Consider the following 17,680-nt stretch of genomic DNA (forward strand, 5'->3'; position numbering starts at 1 on the left):
CAAGGCCCCCTACGTATATGAACACACACACATACATACAGAAAAAGCCTTCCCATTGAGGGCCAGCAGCCAGAGAGTCCAAAGCCAATCTGGACCCTCTCCTAAACCGATGATCCTCAAAAGATGCTGTCTTCTTCTTCGAGCCTTAGTTTTCTCCAACTACAGAGTGAATGAATTGGACAAGTTGATCTCACTCACGGATGTCTTTCTGTATTAGTAATCCCTGCCCCTGTGACTTTCTGTGCTTGGCCTCACAACTGCCATGTGATGAGAGAAGACCTGGAAATGGCCTGTCGTAGTAACATGACTTCCATTCCTTTTCTGCAGGCTACCCCTCCTAGAACGACAGAGACAGCCGCTCAGGGACCACAGTCTTGACTCGGGGAGCTCCTTCCTGTGGCCTCCTAGCTGCTCCCCTGCATTCTCCCTTCAGCCTGGATTGGTGACACACAGCCGCTGGAGATATTTCCAGGTAATGAACTGCCGAGTTTGAGGACAGCAGAGATCGGGTAACTGGCACTTTGGTAAAGAAGAGTGTAATGTGCATGTTCGTAGAGCACCCGGAAGCACGGGGCTTGTCCACCTCCCTAGGTTTGTCGTCTTTGATTAGAAGCTGTGACTAAAGAAAAAAAAAAAAAAAACTAAATGAAAAGGGACCTAAATAAGAATTGACGTGTATCCCAAGGAAGCTATGATTAGGACATGGTCTAAGGCGTCTGGGCTTTTTTAGCTGTGTTCTCCACTGGTGTCTGGGTCGCCCCGGGTGTCTGGAATATTTAGGCCTGAAGCAGTCGATTAGCATGACGTGTGGGGAAGGAGGAGCAGGTTAGAGCTGGAGCTTAGTCACTCTCTCTTGTATCATCCAGCTAAGATGAAGCACGCTTGAAGTCCTTTCTACCTTCACTAGCTAAGCATATTGAGAACAGTAGAACTCCTTGGGTGGTCAGCCTCCTGAAGTGGGTTTTAGTTGTCCTGTTAGGGGCCCGATTTGCATCCCATTTGCAACATTTTTAGGGAGAAAGGCAGCTTATGGGGTTGTCCTTCAAGGGCCCTTGTGATACGTACACAGACCGCAGTATATATTTCTCGTTCGTTGACCGTCCCAGACTGTTTCTCTCCTACTCCTCTCCTAAGCTGTGCCCCATTGATACTGGGCAGTTTTCCTTTTCCTATGAGTAGGACAGGGCCACACCTATTTGAATTTTTCCATTGAATTTGTGTATGATGGAGGCTGGAAGGCCTCCCCATTTGACTAAAGCTCTCTGGGGCTTCAGTTTCCTGGGCTTCCACTGACTAGCTCATCTCCCTCAGGCAGACCTGGGACACAGCGTGACTAGATCAGGGAGGATGAAAGCAACATTCTTACTCCGAAATAATTACCCACTTCTCAGTGGAGTTACCTGTCTCTACCTCCTAGGCTCAATCAAGCTCTTTTCCATAGAGCTGATCTTTATTTTCCTTGGAAGCTAAAACCAGAAGGAGTTCGTGGGCATAAGAGAGAGGATAGAGCCGAGCTAGGGGACCGCTGAGGCGTTCGCGGACATTCGGTTCCCAGAACCTTCAGCTCCACACTTTCTCGTTCATTCTTTGGGGAGTAGCCTAGCCTGGGGCTCCCTTCCTTTCTTCCTCTTGTCTTTTTTTTTCTCTAGTGTGCTCCCTGAGCTGTGGGACCATTCAGAGGAGGGAGAAAAAGCACCGTGAATTCGAACCACCCCAGGGTGTGTTCGGCACTGTGCACTGACTCTGCTGACCTCATTGCTGAGCTGCTGAACCTGTGTCTCTCTCTACCTGTCCCATGGGGACAGTGATGGTGTCCACAGCTGCCGGCGGCGGCGGGGACTCAAAGACATAATCCATTGACATAGATTCTTACTCCCATTGAGTCACAGCAACGGTTAGATCCTCTCCCCACCCCATTTTTGCAGAGCTACTTAATCACAGCTCCAGCCCCATGATGGATTCCGTGACCTGTTGCACCCATAATCTGTGGGCGGACGCTGTCCCCAACACCAGCAAGGCCCCAGCAGTTGAAGAAAGAGAGGGTATCACCAGGCTTTGTAGCCCAACACTTCCCTTTGGCTTGGGCCAGAGCGCCCTCACCAGCCATTTGGAAGCTTTGCTTTTTCCACTGCCCTATGCAACTTCAGGACCCACCCCTCTCCCAACGCCTTGACCATATCCCTGGTTCCCTCAACTACCAATCACAAGCCCTCCCCCTTCCAGAAGCTTCTTCAGACCAGCACATACCCATGGTCTAGAAGTAGGTTCATGTGATTTGGGGCAAGGGTTCTGCTCTGAGACTCAGGCAGAAAGTTCAGTTCCAACTACAGTCTCCTCGAGATGCTCTTCCTAGGCTGTGAGCTGTTAGGGGCATTTGCCACCCCCACACCCCCAGGGGGCCATCCATTCATTCAGCAAAAATGTGTCGAGCATGTGTTATGCGGCACGTGGCAGATGTTTCTTAGTGCTAAGGATAACAGTGTACTAGGAGCTGGCGTCCAGGTAAGGCCAGGCAGGGATCAGGAACAAGGAGCACTCGAGCAAGAGAAGGCGACTTCACCACAGTGGGAAAAATACTGCAAACAAAAAAGAGCTAAATAAATCTGAGCCAGAGGGCCAGGCTGTCCGAGCAGAGGTTTTGCTACAGCGAGGGCTGAGCAGAAAACTCCTGATAAAGAGTTATTATCTCGGGAGGATTGGGAGAGGTGAGAAGGAATGCGGAGGTAAAGGCCCCAGGGCATTGTGCCGCCCTTACGGAACTAAAGTGGTCAGTGGGGTTGGAGCAGAGGAATCCTGGGAGAGTGGAAGGAGGCGGGCAGGAAAGTGTGGGCAGGTAATAAGGATCCTTGAAGGCCACGGTCAGGACGCTGGTGTTTATGTCCTGGCTAATTTGTCCCGGTTCCTTTACCATTCCTCTCCCTTCCCCAGTACCTCTCAAAAGTCTCCTCTCTAAAACATCAGTAAATAGACACAAAGATAAGTGCTCTTACCCAATATTGTATTAGTCATCCATTCGAAGGACTGTTTCTGGGCTCTGGTTCCAAGACTGGAGATCAGTGAGTCTTGGCCCCGGCCTTCGGAGTCTCCCTGGTGCCTGTTCAAGGCTTTGGGGAGAAGTCCATCAATAGGTTAGGTCCAAGTGAATAGTTGCCCTAATTTGATCAGAGTACAACCAGTTTGCTAGTGTAGGATTTTTTTTTTCTCCCAGAACCACCCAAAGGCCATTTCCACCAACGCTTCTGGAGTTCATTTACATAATAGCCTTTTGAGGACTTGCCTTCAGGCTAATCGAGGTGGGGGAGGGGGGGATCAATTTCATTCTGTAAGTGTTTGGGTGCTCATTCCCTGTCAGCACCTGCACTCAGTCCTCAACCTAACTGCTGATTAGAGTCCACGCCCACGCCGTGGTTGTTGATGGTTTTATCAGACTTATGTAGCCTGCAACACGTAGTTAACAAAAGTAAGGCCAAGGGGGGTGTCAGGGAACCTAAGCAGAGGTCACTGACTCAGACCCAGGGCAGCCAAAGGCCAGAGTGGAGAGGCTCCCTGGGGGTGTTTTTCCTCTCAGACCTAGCCAGGAAGTCTACAGGTAAAACTGAGGGAGGCCAAGAAACTTCAGGGCAGGCAGGGTTGAGGACTCTCTGGGACGTGATGTGAGGCAGCAGGAGCAATGGCCTTGGCTGCTGCTGTGAACTCTGCTTTCCTGATGGCTGTGGCTGGAATTGGAGAACCTAGAGCCTCTGTGCAAGCTGAGGGGTCAGCACAGAGCCCTGTAGGCCCGGTCAGGTGGTTTGAACTTACCTGAGGACATGCGTAGCGCTCTTGACAAGTTTTAAGTAAAGATGGATGGCCAGGGCTGGGGAGTGTACCTCAGCTGGGAAACTGTTGGTCATGAAAATACGAGGACTTGAGTTGATCCCCAGAATCCATGGTGGCGCACTCTTAATAATCCCAACACTGCTGGGGCAGAGACAGAGAGTCCATAGGGCTTGCTGACCAGGAAGCCTCGCCCACTTGGTGAGTCCCAGCCCAGGGGTAAATCCTGTCTCAGGAAAGTAAAACAGAAAAATGGGCAGTCATTTCTTGAGGAGTGGAACCCTCTGTCCTACACAGATGTCCTCACCTCTTACCCCCCCACACATGCACACATGCACGCGTGCACACAAATATATGTGCACCCAAATACACATGAACATGCACACACTGACACACACCCACATAACACACCCACAAATATGTGTGCCCAAATATACATGAACATACACATACACTCACATAAATACTGGTTCTCTCTCTCTCTCTCTGTCACACACACACACACACACACACACACACACACTCATATACACTCACATGCAGAGAGGCACACGTGCACATATCTACAAATACGTGTGCTCAAACATACATGAACGTGAATACACACACACACACACACACAAATATATGTATATCCAAATATACATGAGCATCCACACACATTCATTCTCTCTCTCTCTCTCTCTCTCTCTCTCTCTCTCTCTCTCTCTCACACACACACACACACACACACACACACACACACTGGACGGCCTGATAGGATTGGAGTTTCAGAAAAGAAAGGTGTGATTTCCTTTGTCCCCCGACCCCAGTTCCTTTGAATGCCTCCTTCTGTTACTGGAAGACACAGTCTTCTCGGGTCTACAGGAGATTGGCACAATCAGTTCCACACAGTCTTCATGGTGGTCGATGGTTCCAAGGGCCCCTCCACCGCCTGGTGAGCAGGGAGTGCTGCAGTAGTAGATTTTGCATACTGACTTGGAGCACCAGTTGCTTGAGTGGTGGTTGGACCGGAAGCCCTCTCTCTGATAGACAGGCGGCCTGGCTGATGCGCACACTGTTCTTGTAGAGGCAGAGACTGGAACTCAGGTCCTTTACATGTTCCTTCAGTTAGAAAACAAATGGATCATTTCCACCTCTTAACCCTCTATCCACTGACGTCAAAAGGAAGTTCCCCTTGGTAAGGTAGGCATTCATTAAAAATGTACCGTGTTTTTTAACTTTGGCCATGCACCCAGCTCGGCCTGTGAGTGCCAGCAACTGGACACGTTCGAGGAGTCTGCAGTTAATTGACAGAGACAGCAGAGCTAATAGCAAGAAGAGCAGCTCATAGATAGGAGCCCTGGTGTGGACCAAGTGATGTGAGCAGGATGAGAAGCATGCCGTCTCTCTGCATAGACATCAGGGAAGGTCTTAAGAAGGTCTCTGTGAGCTGGGCATTGAAGGATGAGTAGGAATCGGAAGAGGAGCTCTCCTGGTACAGAAGCACCTATAAATAGGGACTGACACTCAGTTCTCTACGCCAGGAGTAGGGCGAGCGGCAGGAGAGCTTGTCATGCACAGATCATGCCTCAACTTGCTTTTTAAAAATCCATTAGGCGCTGCCTCCTCATCCTCCCACCTGTTCCCAACAGTGACTAACAGGTAGCACACTGACGAAGGTGCCTTCATCTCCTCTCTGACCCCATGGAGGAATCGGTGAGCGCAATAAGATAAAGAGGCGCTGCTGAGAAAGGAAGTGGAAAGTAGATGAGGAAGAGGAGGAGGAGGAAGAGGAGGAGGAGGAAGAGGAGGAGGAGGAGGAGGAGGAGGAGGAGGAGGAGGAGGAGGAGGAGGTGGCGGCAGCAGCATGGCCATATGTCTTCTAGGTTGTAGTGTAGTTCCCTGATAGGAAAATGCAGCTTCCCGGAGAAGGGAATCTGCTGTTGCTTTGTGAGGGTACAAACTAATCCTTTTCCCTTTCTCTAGGAGACAGACGGCAGACAGAGACAGACAGAAACACAGAGAGAGACAGAGACGGGAAGAGACCAAGACAGACAGAGACAAACAGAGATAAGGAGAGACAGAGACAGAGACTGAGAGAGACATGTGTATGTCTATATACATGTATGTATATAAGAGAGGTTTGTGCATGTACATTCTATATGCATGTGTGCATATGAGTGTATGTGTGTGTTTATACACATTACATTTATTCTAGAACCTAGCACAGGCCCTGCTTTAATAACCTTCCATTGCCTTTGCTGGCTGGAAGATGAGTAGGTGGGTGAGAATTAACCTCGCCCCCTACACACTTCTTTAGATGTGTCAAGGTCAGTACACTTGGTGCTATTTTTACACCAGCAGAGAGCATTAGGATGGGTCCCAGAGACGCTGAAGTAGGTTCAGAGCAGTGGCATGGCTCGCCCAAGGTCTACGGCTCTTAGGAAGTCACCATCCAAACCCTGGCGTCATTCCCCTCTCCCGCTGTATGTCATCCTTTCTATAACAATAAGACTTCTTCATCACATGAGGTCTTTTTGTGCCTTTGGGCATGCCTCAGCTGATGCTCTCAAATCCAGAACTGGAAAGAGTGATAGCAGATGGAGACACAGGTCTGTGAACGCTCCCAATGCAACCTCTTGACCTGTGGGTGTCTGCTCACGTACTTTCTGGGACAGGGAGTTCACTACCTTACCAGGCGGCTGCATCTAGTTCATCCAAATGCTATGCAGCTTTCCGTTCATGTAGAGTCACGCTGAACCCAGCCAGGCCTCAGTCCTCGTGGCCTTGAGCAGCTCGACCGTGCGGCTCTGAAGGCTGTGTGTGTTGCTGCCCTGGTGGAGTTTCTTGGAAGACTCATTTCCCTCCCTGTAACCGGAGCGTATCTGGCTCTTGCTTCTTGGCCTCCAAGTTGTCCTGGTGGGCTGAGGTTGGAGACAGGACACATGGCCTTGTGAATTCTCTTCTCGCAAAAGAAGACTGCAGACCACACTTTCTCTTACCCGCTTCTCCATGGGGAGGGAGGACTTCCTTTGACGAAATGATTCTGGCAAAGAGAAAGAGAAGATACCAGGAAAGGAGGGGCCAGCATTCTCCTCAGGTGTTCCTATGGAGACCTAGGGAGACACCCCCACCCCTACCCCCCACCTCTACCATCCCCACCTTTACCCCCACCTCTACCCCCACCACCCTTATTCCCCTACCTCCGCCATCCCCACGCCCACCTCTACCGTATCATGATTCCCCCCTGTTACTCAGGCACGTTACCTCACAGGCTTCTCCTGATCTGCCCAACCATGGCCCTTTAATCCCCTAACTCCACCCCAGACAGAGCACCCTAAGTAACCCTATCTGGATGACCCAGCTGCAAAGGGCTGTTTTTTTTTTTTTTCCTCCCACAGCACTGCCTCCCTGTGGCGCTTCTCAGTATTACAGGACACAGGTAGAAGAGAAACTGGAGGAGGTGGGGGTGGGGGTGGGGCTACTGCTGGGAGCCCAGTTCAGCAGCATTTCCTGTTCAGCCCCTGACTTTTAGACCCCTGGACACATGGAGGCTCCGAGTTTGTTCCTTCTCTGGGTTGGGAACTAGGAGAAGCAGATGGGGGTGTTTGGCCAAGCCCCAAGGCTGAGCCAGCCTCTCCATTGGGTGGATGGAGATGATACCTGGTTTGTAACGGAGGAAAACATTCTGGGGTTGGGAGTGGGGGCAAGCTGGCAGAGGGACCACAGAGAATGGCTACAGCGGCGTCTCAAGCAAAGACTCTTGCTGGGCCATCATTGCTTCTCACAGGACCTCCGTGGGAGTTCTTTCTTCCAGGTCTGGAGCCTGAGTATGGTACTCGTCAAGGAAGCCAGGGAGTGGTAGTCTACCACCTGTCTGTAGCTGCAGTCACATGGGATACAGACAGCCTGGAAATTTGATGATGCTAGAGCGGGGTCATCCGCTTCAACTTTCCAGGATTCCCATGTTCCAAATAGTGTACTTCTTAGGGGACGGGTAGAATTGGTTCAAATGGCAGCCGTTAAATAATTCATATATAATGGGGCATTCCGAGGAGCGCTCATGAGTATGCTCTCCAACCTCTTGAACCCTGAGTGTCCGCAGAGGTAAAATGAGAAACCGGTACCAGCCACGCATGCGCGCACGGAGGCTCTGATCCTTGAATGAGTTAAGGCACGCAAATGCTCAGAGTCCTGTCTGGGTTGCAGTAGGGACTCAACGAGTACTTGTTTGGGTTTTGACCGAAAGCCTCTGGGATTTCCTCCTAGAAGTAGGCTTCTGGGCCACAGAGCCATTCGGCTTCTGAATACCTGCTCTGATATTCAGCAGCTCCTGGGTAGAGAAAATTGAAGTCCTAGGCAGTGAACTCACAGACATGAAGTCAGCAACAGTGATGAGCAGTCGTTCCCACCACCACCCCCCACCACCCTCACCCCCCCACCCCCCACCCCCCACCCCCCACCCCCCTCCACCCTCCACCCCCGTCAAGTATCAGTAGCCCATGACATCCAACTAAGGGAGGAGCATTTTTGAACAAGGAAGTTCCAAGAGAGGAGGGGTGGAGGTTGAGGGTCAGGACAGAATCAGGGGGAGGCTGAGGGAGTGGTGGGTGGAGGGGGGTGGGCTGAGGGTGACTCAGGCGTAGGGTGCCATTGTGAATGAGAAATATCAGCTAGGGGGAGAAACTTACGCGTGGAGGTTTGTTTTGTTGGCGGGGTAGTGGCTTCTGTGTGAAGCCCTGGCTGTCCATCCCTCTTCATTAGACATAGCCTGTAAAAGTGGGGGGTCCCCAGCAGGAGGGACTTAGGCAGCAGCACTTCGCTCCAGAACTGGCCCAGCACAGTCCCCTCTTCTGTGTGCAGCCTGAGCCTGGCTGGCCTGGTCCCCTTGCAGGACTCAACAAAGACTTGCCTGTTTCCTTCCTGCCATCAGATCTTACCCCCAGGATTTCTCTCTCCTACTGGGGCAGATCTCACACAGCGATGATAGAAGGAACGGGAAGAGATGAATCAAGACTGTCTCAGACATCACCATGCCAACATGCTGGGCCTGCAGGGGGAGGAGGATGGGGCCTGCTGGGGGCAGTGCACCAGCTCATACCCGGGCCAGGTTCCAGGGGCTGGTCTCTGTTCAGATTGTCCCTGGCTGCATGTTAGTGAGTATAGAATGCTAGGGTTGGATAAAGTAATTGCTTCATACAATGGACTGGTTCTTTTCTGCTTTCTTAATTTTTTTTTTAAGTATTGCATTGAGCAAATTTACTTTTTTCTTCTCTCTCTCTCTCTCTCTCTCTCTCTCTCTCTCTCTCTCTCTCTCTCTCTCTCTTCCTGAGGCACAGGCTCAAACTCAGTAGCCCTGACTGGCCTCAAACTTGATTTTTTTTAGAGTCCTTCTAAGAGATAGGATGACAGGTTTATACCCCCAGGGCCAGGCTGAATTTTCTTGCATCGCAAAGATTTATGTAGAGAGTTTTGCCTTGGAAATCTCCTAAAAGTATACTGTGTAGAGGACTGTGAGAGATCACCAAGTGCCACTTCTGTCTTGTGTGTGTGTGTGTGTGTGTGTGTGTGTGTGTGTGTGTGTGTGTGTGGTATGTGTAGACAGGAGAGTCAGCAGTGTTGATAATGGAAAGGGTGTTGACTATAGCCATGCATTCTTAGGCTTGAGGGAATGAAATACTCTATGGAAAGACAGGCCAAGGCACAGTGGGGAATGCCCACTCACGGACCTTATCCCCATGGACATTTTCATCGATGCAGAGCAAGACTGATCAGTCCGTGAGCCGACTTACAAGGCAAAATGCAAATTCAGTCAGCAGGAGAGCAGCTCCTGTGCAGTCCAGGGAGACAAGGACAGCAAGGCAACTTGATGCTGGAATTTCAAGTCCTTAGCGGGGTGGAGTGGTCCCTGACGGTGAAGCCCCTAAGGACTGTGTGAACAGAGGCAGGGCTTGCAGTTTCTGCGTGGGTGGTGAGTCTGTCTGTGGGTGGTGGGGCTGCAACCATCGGCTCAGAGGGGCAAGAATCCAGAAAGCTGGGGAAAAGGGCTTTGAATTCATGATTGGAAATACGTTACAGTGCATTTGTTTTCTAGAATTCCTTGAGGGCAAGAAAAATTGATTGCGAGCTTGAGGACCTGAGTTTGGAACCCAGAGCGCACATGGAAATCCTGGGTGTGGTAGTGTTGAGCTTGGAATCCGACGGTAAGAGAGGCAGAGATAGGAAGGTCCTTGGGGTTCATCAGCCAACCATTCCAGCCTAATTGGTGGACTAAAGTGGCACTCCTGGGGATGACGCCACACCTCACAGTGTCCTCTAGCCTACACTCACACACACACACACACACACACACACACACACACACCCTCACACACACGCACTTGTGCACACATGGACACATACCCATATATATACACACACACACACGTACATACACATGCATAACAACTTTTAAAAGTCTACTTTTCAGAGGGACTTGAGGAACTAGGAAGAGCCAGAAAAGAGATCTGTATCCAGTCAGCTTTCAGATAAAGGTGGCTAGAAAGAGAGAGAAGAGATGTGGCCCCTGGCCGTGGCTGTGTGGTGGTAAGTGGCAGATATCTTGGGCCTTCACTGTCACCTCAGTTGGTTTCCACCCTCCACTGAGAACCTGAGATTGTAACCTAATGTGGTGGTTTGAATGAGGACAGCCCCCACAGGCTCATATATTTGAACCCTTGGTCCCAGTTGGTGGAACTGTTTAGGAAGGATGAGGAGGTGTGGTCTTGGAGGAGGTGTGTCACTGAGGTTTCAAACACCCATGCCGTTCCCAGTTAGCTCTCTGCTTCATGCTTGTGGATCATAATAAAGTCTCAGTTAATGCTTTGGGGCTGTGCCTGCCTGCCTGCCTGTCTGCCTGCCTGCTGCCATGCTCCCTGACCAGGATGGTCACAGATTCCAACCCTCAGGAACCATAAAGCCTGTTAAAGCCTTTCTTTTGGAAATGGCAGTGGTTTAGCACAACAGGAGAAAAGTATCAAAGACACAAGCCCTCGAAAACCTCTTTTTATGCCAGATCCAGTGGCCCATACCTGCAGTCAACCTTGGTCAGAGAAGAGCCCTGGATCCAAGGCCAGAATGGGCCACAAGTGAGTCGCTGTCTGAAAATGACAGGTAGAGAGAGAGAGAGAGAGAGAGAGAGAGAGAGAGAGAGAGAGAGAGAGAGAGGGAGAAATTGCTTTTACTAAGAAGCATTGATGCCTCTCTTGGGTCCACAGGAATCAGCAAGGTGCTCCAGGTGTGACAGACCACACCCAAGATAGAGCATCTATAAATGACAGAGGGGCCCCACTGGAGGTGACAGTGATCAAGATGACAGGTCCCTGACCTCCTTACAGAAGCTGAAGTAGTAGTGTGATGACACTCCACTGGGACTGCTTGGCTCTGCATAGTTCTTGTCACGACTCCGGTTCTTCCTCTTTTTAGACCTAAAGCTCCTCTCTGTACCCTGAAGAGGGATTGCAGTCATTGGCCAAGTGTGGCTGGTGGGTCTGCTGAAGCCGGAGCTTTTGCCCCAGAACTTGGTTACAAGGACGTTCCACTGAGCTGGACTCTCAGAGCCGAGGGCCGGCTCCACTTCAGGGGCTAGAATTTGCTGTCTTCCAGGAGAATGAAAGACTAGGCCAGACAGTGTCCCGTCTGTCTGTGCGGCATTCGGGGCCTGCAGAGAGTGGAGGGCAATACATTCGGACTGAGTGCTCAGTGTGGCCCGCAGACAGCACCCCGAGACAGCCTAGCGGCTGGAGGAGTTTATGAAGATGGAGTGTGGCCAGTGAGTCCTCAATAGCTGGGCGGGGCCTGAACAGAAATCCGGGCGTAAACTTCAAGGGTTTGTTTGTTGGGTGCTGGTTCATTCATCTAAACAGGGAAGTTCCTTGAGGACTACGTTGCTTCTCTTCTGTATTGTCCGCTTCCTAAGCTTCCTGCAGAGGTGTCTTGTGTGGAAGCTACTGGACTTCTGACCACCCTTCGTTTGTGGGGTACACCACAAATGGGGGAAAAAAAAAATCTCATCTCCTCGTGGTATTTCATGCAGATATTTTAAGTATCGATGTTGTGTGTGTGTGCCTTGCATGCATGTGTGTTTATGTGTGTGTTGGGGGCGGGGAGGGTTCATGCACCTGTGTTGGGGCCAGAGGAGGGTAGCTTGTATCCTGCCCCACTAGTATTCACCTAACTCTCTTGAGACAAGGTCTCTCACAGAACCCAGAGCCATTTTGCAACTAGGCTGGACATCTGGCAAGCCTAAAGTCTGCTCTACCCAGCCACCTGTGGTTACAGGCTCATGTGGCCACACTGGCTTTCCTGTGGTGATAAGGATTCAAATTCCGGCCCTGCTGGTTGCACAGCAAGGGCCCTTACCCCACATGCCATCTCCTCAGCACCAGATCCCATGTGGAAGCATGCTTTGCTGATCCTGCAAGAGAATTTCAATGTCCCTTTGAATTGAAGTCAAGGTCAACCATAAAGATCGATGTTTTCCTACTTGGAAATATGATTTCAAAAATTTATCAAGTAGTCATTGAGCCCAATAACTAAATCTATTCATTCCCACCCCCTCTTAAAAATCGTGACTCCATGTCTGTGGCAAACTAGTCTTCAGGACTCATGATTCTGAAATTCCCTAGAAGCAGGAAGTGAGTGTCCACATTAAGTATTGGGCATTACAGTTCTGAGCTCAAACACTTTACTCTGGAAAGAAATATTATTTAGGAGAATATTGCAGGTGTTGGAGGGGATCCTGCTTTGTTCTCCTTGCAATACTGCTTTTCTTCACCCAAACCGAGCTGTCTTTTCTCATGTAAGGCGATGACGCCCTCTGGTGGCTCAATTTTGTAATTGCAAGCTCATCCGTCTAAGGGCCTCATTTTAGCAGAACTATCTGGTAGAGCCACGCCCGCTTGCATTAGAGGTTCTGAGAAAAATTAAGTGAGATGCTTTGTGTGATGCATCTCACGAAATACTGAGCACAGTGCTAACAATCAGTGACTGGTCATCTGCTCAGGAACACTTGGCTTTGGTGGAGGCCTGGCCAGAAGAGAAAAATGAGAGAGAAGGAGGACCTTTGGGCCTCTGTGATTTCAACGGCAGGACACTCACTGTCATCTCTGCTATGTGGAAAGGGATTGAAGAGTGTGTGTCCTTACTGGGAACAGAACTGTGAGCACTGCTCACTTACCCTAGGATGGAGGCAGTCAGGGCCATTCCTACAGTACTTGGGGAGTCTCTGACTGATACACAGGCTGGAGGGGGGCCACCTGTTGACACTGTGGCATGGTGTTATCATCTGTGGGATGTTGTTCTAGTCTGCGTGTAGGGATGGCGTTGCGTGGACCTAGTCTTTTGGCTTTCCGTCCACTCAGAGCTGACTGAGCCCCCCCACCCACCCACCCACCTCAAGCAGACACGTGCAGACTATTTTTTTGTAGGAAGATGAGCAGAAAATCTGGGTCTAAATGTTGAATTCATATAGAGGGGGAGGCTAGTCCTACCATGGAGACAAAAGACAAGAGTGAGCAAGGTATTGTGAGTGGAGGTGAGAGGTGGGTGGAGTTAAACATGAACTCAAACACGAGTAGATCAATTTCAATTATACTTATAATTTCTACACATTTGGGGAAAGAGTGTATCTTCTTCCAACTAGATGCTGCCATCCCCTGGGCCACGTAAGTAGCTTCAAAGGCCTCTCAGTCATTATTAAGAGTGCTGCGGATATCATAGCCTTGATATTTGTAAAACACTCTCAACTTAGTGTCTTGATGTTACAATTTACTATTAATGTAAAACAGGGAGACATAATTCGAGTTCCTGGGGCTGGAAATCTGGCGTGTCCTCAATTTCTAGAATCCCAAAGGAAAAAAGTTTGAGTTAGAAAAGCATTGTCTTAGCCCTTGTGTCAACATTTCTCAATCTGGGGAGGGGGTCGAACAACCCTTTCACTGGGGTCACATATCAGATACGCTGCATAGCGTATCTCTACATTACAATTCATAACAGTAGCAAAATTTTAGTTATGGAGTAGCAACAAAATAGTTTTATGGTTGGGCCTCACCACAACATGAGGGACTGTATTAAGGGTCTCAGCGTTAGGAAGATTGAGAACCATGGCCTTAGGTGATGTTAGGAAGTCCAGATAGTAGAGCCTGCTTTATGGAATCCGTACAAATGGTTTGTAGTTAGCATATCGGTAACTTTCATGATGTGTGATGACTCGGAGAGGTACAGAAGGCCTGTCCAGAAGCAACTTCTCTGTGAGTTTTTGCATCCTGTGAAGTTTCTCTATTTCTCCCTCCTGGCAATAAGGTCTTCGCACCGTGTGCCTCCTTTGTCCTGTGTCTAGGTAAAGCATGGTACATGGAGTACATGACTCCGTCCACCATCATCCTTTCTGAAGGATTTAAAGGGCACGAGGCTGCAGGGAAAGAGCCTGCTGAAGCTCTGCAGGGATGCCACTGATCCTCAGCTCTGCGTCTTATACCGACTGGTGTCCGCTCTCCATTAGCATAGCTTGTGGTTTGGCCTTAGGCTGCCTCCATCACATTTGGGAATTTGGGCATGCTCATTGGGTAAAATCTAGAATGTTGGCCCAGGGAAGTGTTTCTATGGCCATCCAGCCACTGGGTTGTAGATGATAAAGACTGGGACTAAGGGCGAGAGAATGACCTTCCCAAACATCAGCTTGGCCAACAAATGTCCGACGTGAGATTTTTGTCACAGTTTAACTTTCTGACTTGGCCGCAGTATAACTGCTGGTATCTTCCCAGTACCAGAGGGCTGAGCCCCATTTCTGCCCTGTTTATTAGGTGCAGATTGTCTGTGCAACCAATCCCTAGCGAACCATCCCGACCTCTCACCGTAGTCACCCAAGAACAGACCTTGTTTTATGGTGAGGCCCTGTCCTCAGGAATACTCAGGCTCACCAATGACTTCTCTCTCCCAGTGAACCTCCTGGTACCTTTTTGAAGCCCACATCCTAGTCTGGCATCCAGGGAGCCTGGTTGGCACCCCTTACATAATTTTCAAAAAGGAGCGGCGCTCGGTGTCATACAATCCAGCACACAGCTGTTTTACGGCTTCTTGGGTGTGGGTTCTGCAACATGACTCTCACCAGAAGCAACAAGCCATGTGTTAAAGCTGTTTTCTGTTTCTCTAAACATCGGGTAGTAGTTCTGGAGTATCGGATGAGCGGGTTAGCGCAGTGGCTAAAAGTGTGAGTTTTCCAGGATGCCCTGTGCTCAAAGCCTGGTTTTGCTGGATGCTGGTTATAACTATACAAGCTGCTCAACGTGTGTCAGCCTTCTTGCTTGTAAGTCAGAGACAAGAGCAGCCAGCGCCTAGCCTTGTGGGTGTGATTTGACATTATCTAGGAAGTATTCAGCACAGTGCCTATCACAGAATACACACAGAGTGTGGAGCTGGGATTGCTAACTAGATCCCCATGTAAGCGTAAGGATTCGGTTTCATGTTTTCTTGGCTATAACACAATACACATGAGCCATGTGCTCTGACTGCCAGAACTTCCCAGTACCATCTTGGTTTCATCAGTGGAAATGTTGGGTCCAAATGGAGGAAAGATGGAGGCCTGCTGCTTGAACCACACTTGAGGGCCTGCAAACAGTCCTGGATACTATTTAGTAGCAGAATCTTGCTTTGATATAGGAAAGAGTGTGTGTGGGTCAGGGGTGGATCTCAGGAAGCCTTGAGAATGTTCCCTTCCCTGTGATATGGAGGAAGGAACTTGTTTTGTTTAAGAGGAGGCACTACAGCAGGATAATGGATGATGTTTTTATTTATTTCATACTATATCGTACATATGCATATAGGTAGATGATAGATGTGTATACATACATAAGACAGACAGATAGATATGTATGCATACGTACACACAGAGAGACAGACAGATAGGTAGGTAGATAGATATAGATTTCCTACTGTGTCAAGGCTCTACTTAAGAAATTTAAGGGCTCATAAATTAGGAGAGATAGATATAAGGAAAAAAACCAGGAGCCTAGGGGATAGTATGTGGCAAAGTACTATTGTGAACATAAAAGTTAGGCTGGCAGCTGAGCGGCAGTGGTGCACACCTTTACTCCCAGCACTCAGGAGGCAGAGGCAAGCGGATCTCTGTGAGTTCGAGCCCAGCCTGGTCTACAGAGCGAGATCCAGGACAGGCACCAAAACTACACAGAGAAACCTGTCTCAAAAATCTAAAAAAAGAAAGAAAGAAAGAAAGAAAGAAAGAAAGAAAGAAAGAAAGAAAGAAAGAAAGAAAGAAGAAAGAAAAAAGTTAGGCTGGGTGTCACAGAAAAGCAGACTGAACAGAGACCTGGAGAGAAGCATTTGTTGGTGTGGAGGCATGAACCCAATACAAACAGGATGCCCGAGTAGCCGAAGCAGAGTAGAGAAGGTTCAGCAGGTGAACGGGCTACACAGGATCTTGCTGACCGTGACAAAGCTCACAGTCCTTTAAGTGAAGTGGCGGGCACCGAAGGGATTGAAGCTGAGTGACGGGGTGTAATTTTTAACACAAGGCTATAGTGGTAGATGGGCAGCTAGCTGAGTGGTTGGGAATGGGCAAGAATAGGGCTTGGGGACCTGTGGAGGAAGACACTGTGGGTGCTCTGGCAAGGGATGGTGGATTCCAGCTTGGTCTGGAAGACTGGTGATGGGGAGAAAGGATTAAACTCAAGACCTGTCTCAAAGCAGAGCTGTGGGATGCGTGGGCATGAATATGGGGGATGAGAAAGGTCTAAGTCAAGTTAGCAACAGCACTTTGTATGGAACATCTGGAAACTCATTCAGGTGCCATCTACTGAGCTAGGGAATACTATGGAAGGGGATGATTTCCAGGGGAGAAATGAAGCGTTTTATTCTGGACTTGTTAAGGTTGAGATCCCGATAAGAAGCTAAGAGTCATTGCTCTGTGTGGTCTTTAGGAGATGGGGACATCATCGGCACTCATCTTTTGATATTTCACTTAGAGTCCTCGTAGATACCAACTGTGAAGAGACGAGAAATTCCCCCATTAACCAGGACAGAACCCAGACTAGCCGGTCCTAAGGGAGGTGGCATTTATGGCAACGGCCACTCACATGTTTGGCAGCAGCTAAAACCATCTGTTCGCTCACCAGTGAGGTGCAGACCGGGGAAGGTTAAGTGAATGTTAAATGCATTGGTTAAGACTACGGGACTAGTAAAAAAGGCTGCTCTGATATTTCATGCGGGGCCTGCCTGACTCCAAATATCCCATTCTTGCTGACACACTCCACTTCAGAATCCAGATCGCAGCTCATCTTGGGAAGTCCGATGGAGCGATCTGATGTGACATCCAACTTTGAAAAGTTACAACTTGCGCTAGAGAATTCTACCATTCCCCGCCAGCATAAAGTTGAGACTATTCCAAGTAGGACATTACCGATGCCAGGTGAAGCAGCGTCTTCAGGGGCATAGACGGCGCTGTTCATGCCAACACATGAGACACCCTGGTGGCTTGTCTGCAGTTAGAATTAACGGCAGTGTTCGAAGTATCAGGAGTTAAGGTCACTGCCGTGATCAAAACAAAAAGACACGACGAGTAAGCATTGTATTTCCCCCGTTCTCCTCCTGTATGAATGATGTGGCCATGCCTGTCCTATTGAAAGCAATCGGAGGAAAACCATTTTCGTCACACTGACCAACTGTCGGGCATATCTTTTTCATATGGTCTCAGAGCAGCCAACGAATGGCGTGGACTCCAGTTAGAAAGTATTATTTGATGGGTTGTATGACTTGCCCGAAGTTCTGAAGCTAGTAGCGGTTGCAATCGTAGGGTCCCTGTTCCCCAAAGCTCACGCCCACCCCACCC

The 17,680-nt window shown here is 49.4% G+C and overlaps 1 protein-coding gene across 1 annotated transcript in view; it reads left to right on the top strand.

The window, feature by feature from the left end:
• The first annotated feature begins 340 nt into the window (after nt 1-340).
• The window catches only part of Cyria (CYFIP related Rac1 interactor A), a 67,974-nt gene continuing 50,634 nt past the window's right edge, over nt 341-17,680 (top strand). The window contains exon 1 of the mRNA XM_059248369.1: nt 341-472. The gene's annotated coding sequence lies outside the window, so the exon portion shown is untranslated. The remainder of the gene's footprint in view (nt 473-17,680) is intronic.

Source organism: Peromyscus eremicus, chromosome 22 (assembly GCF_949786415.1).
Source record: "Peromyscus eremicus chromosome 22, PerEre_H2_v1, whole genome shotgun sequence".
NCBI lineage: Eukaryota > Metazoa > Chordata > Mammalia > Rodentia > Cricetidae > Peromyscus > Peromyscus eremicus.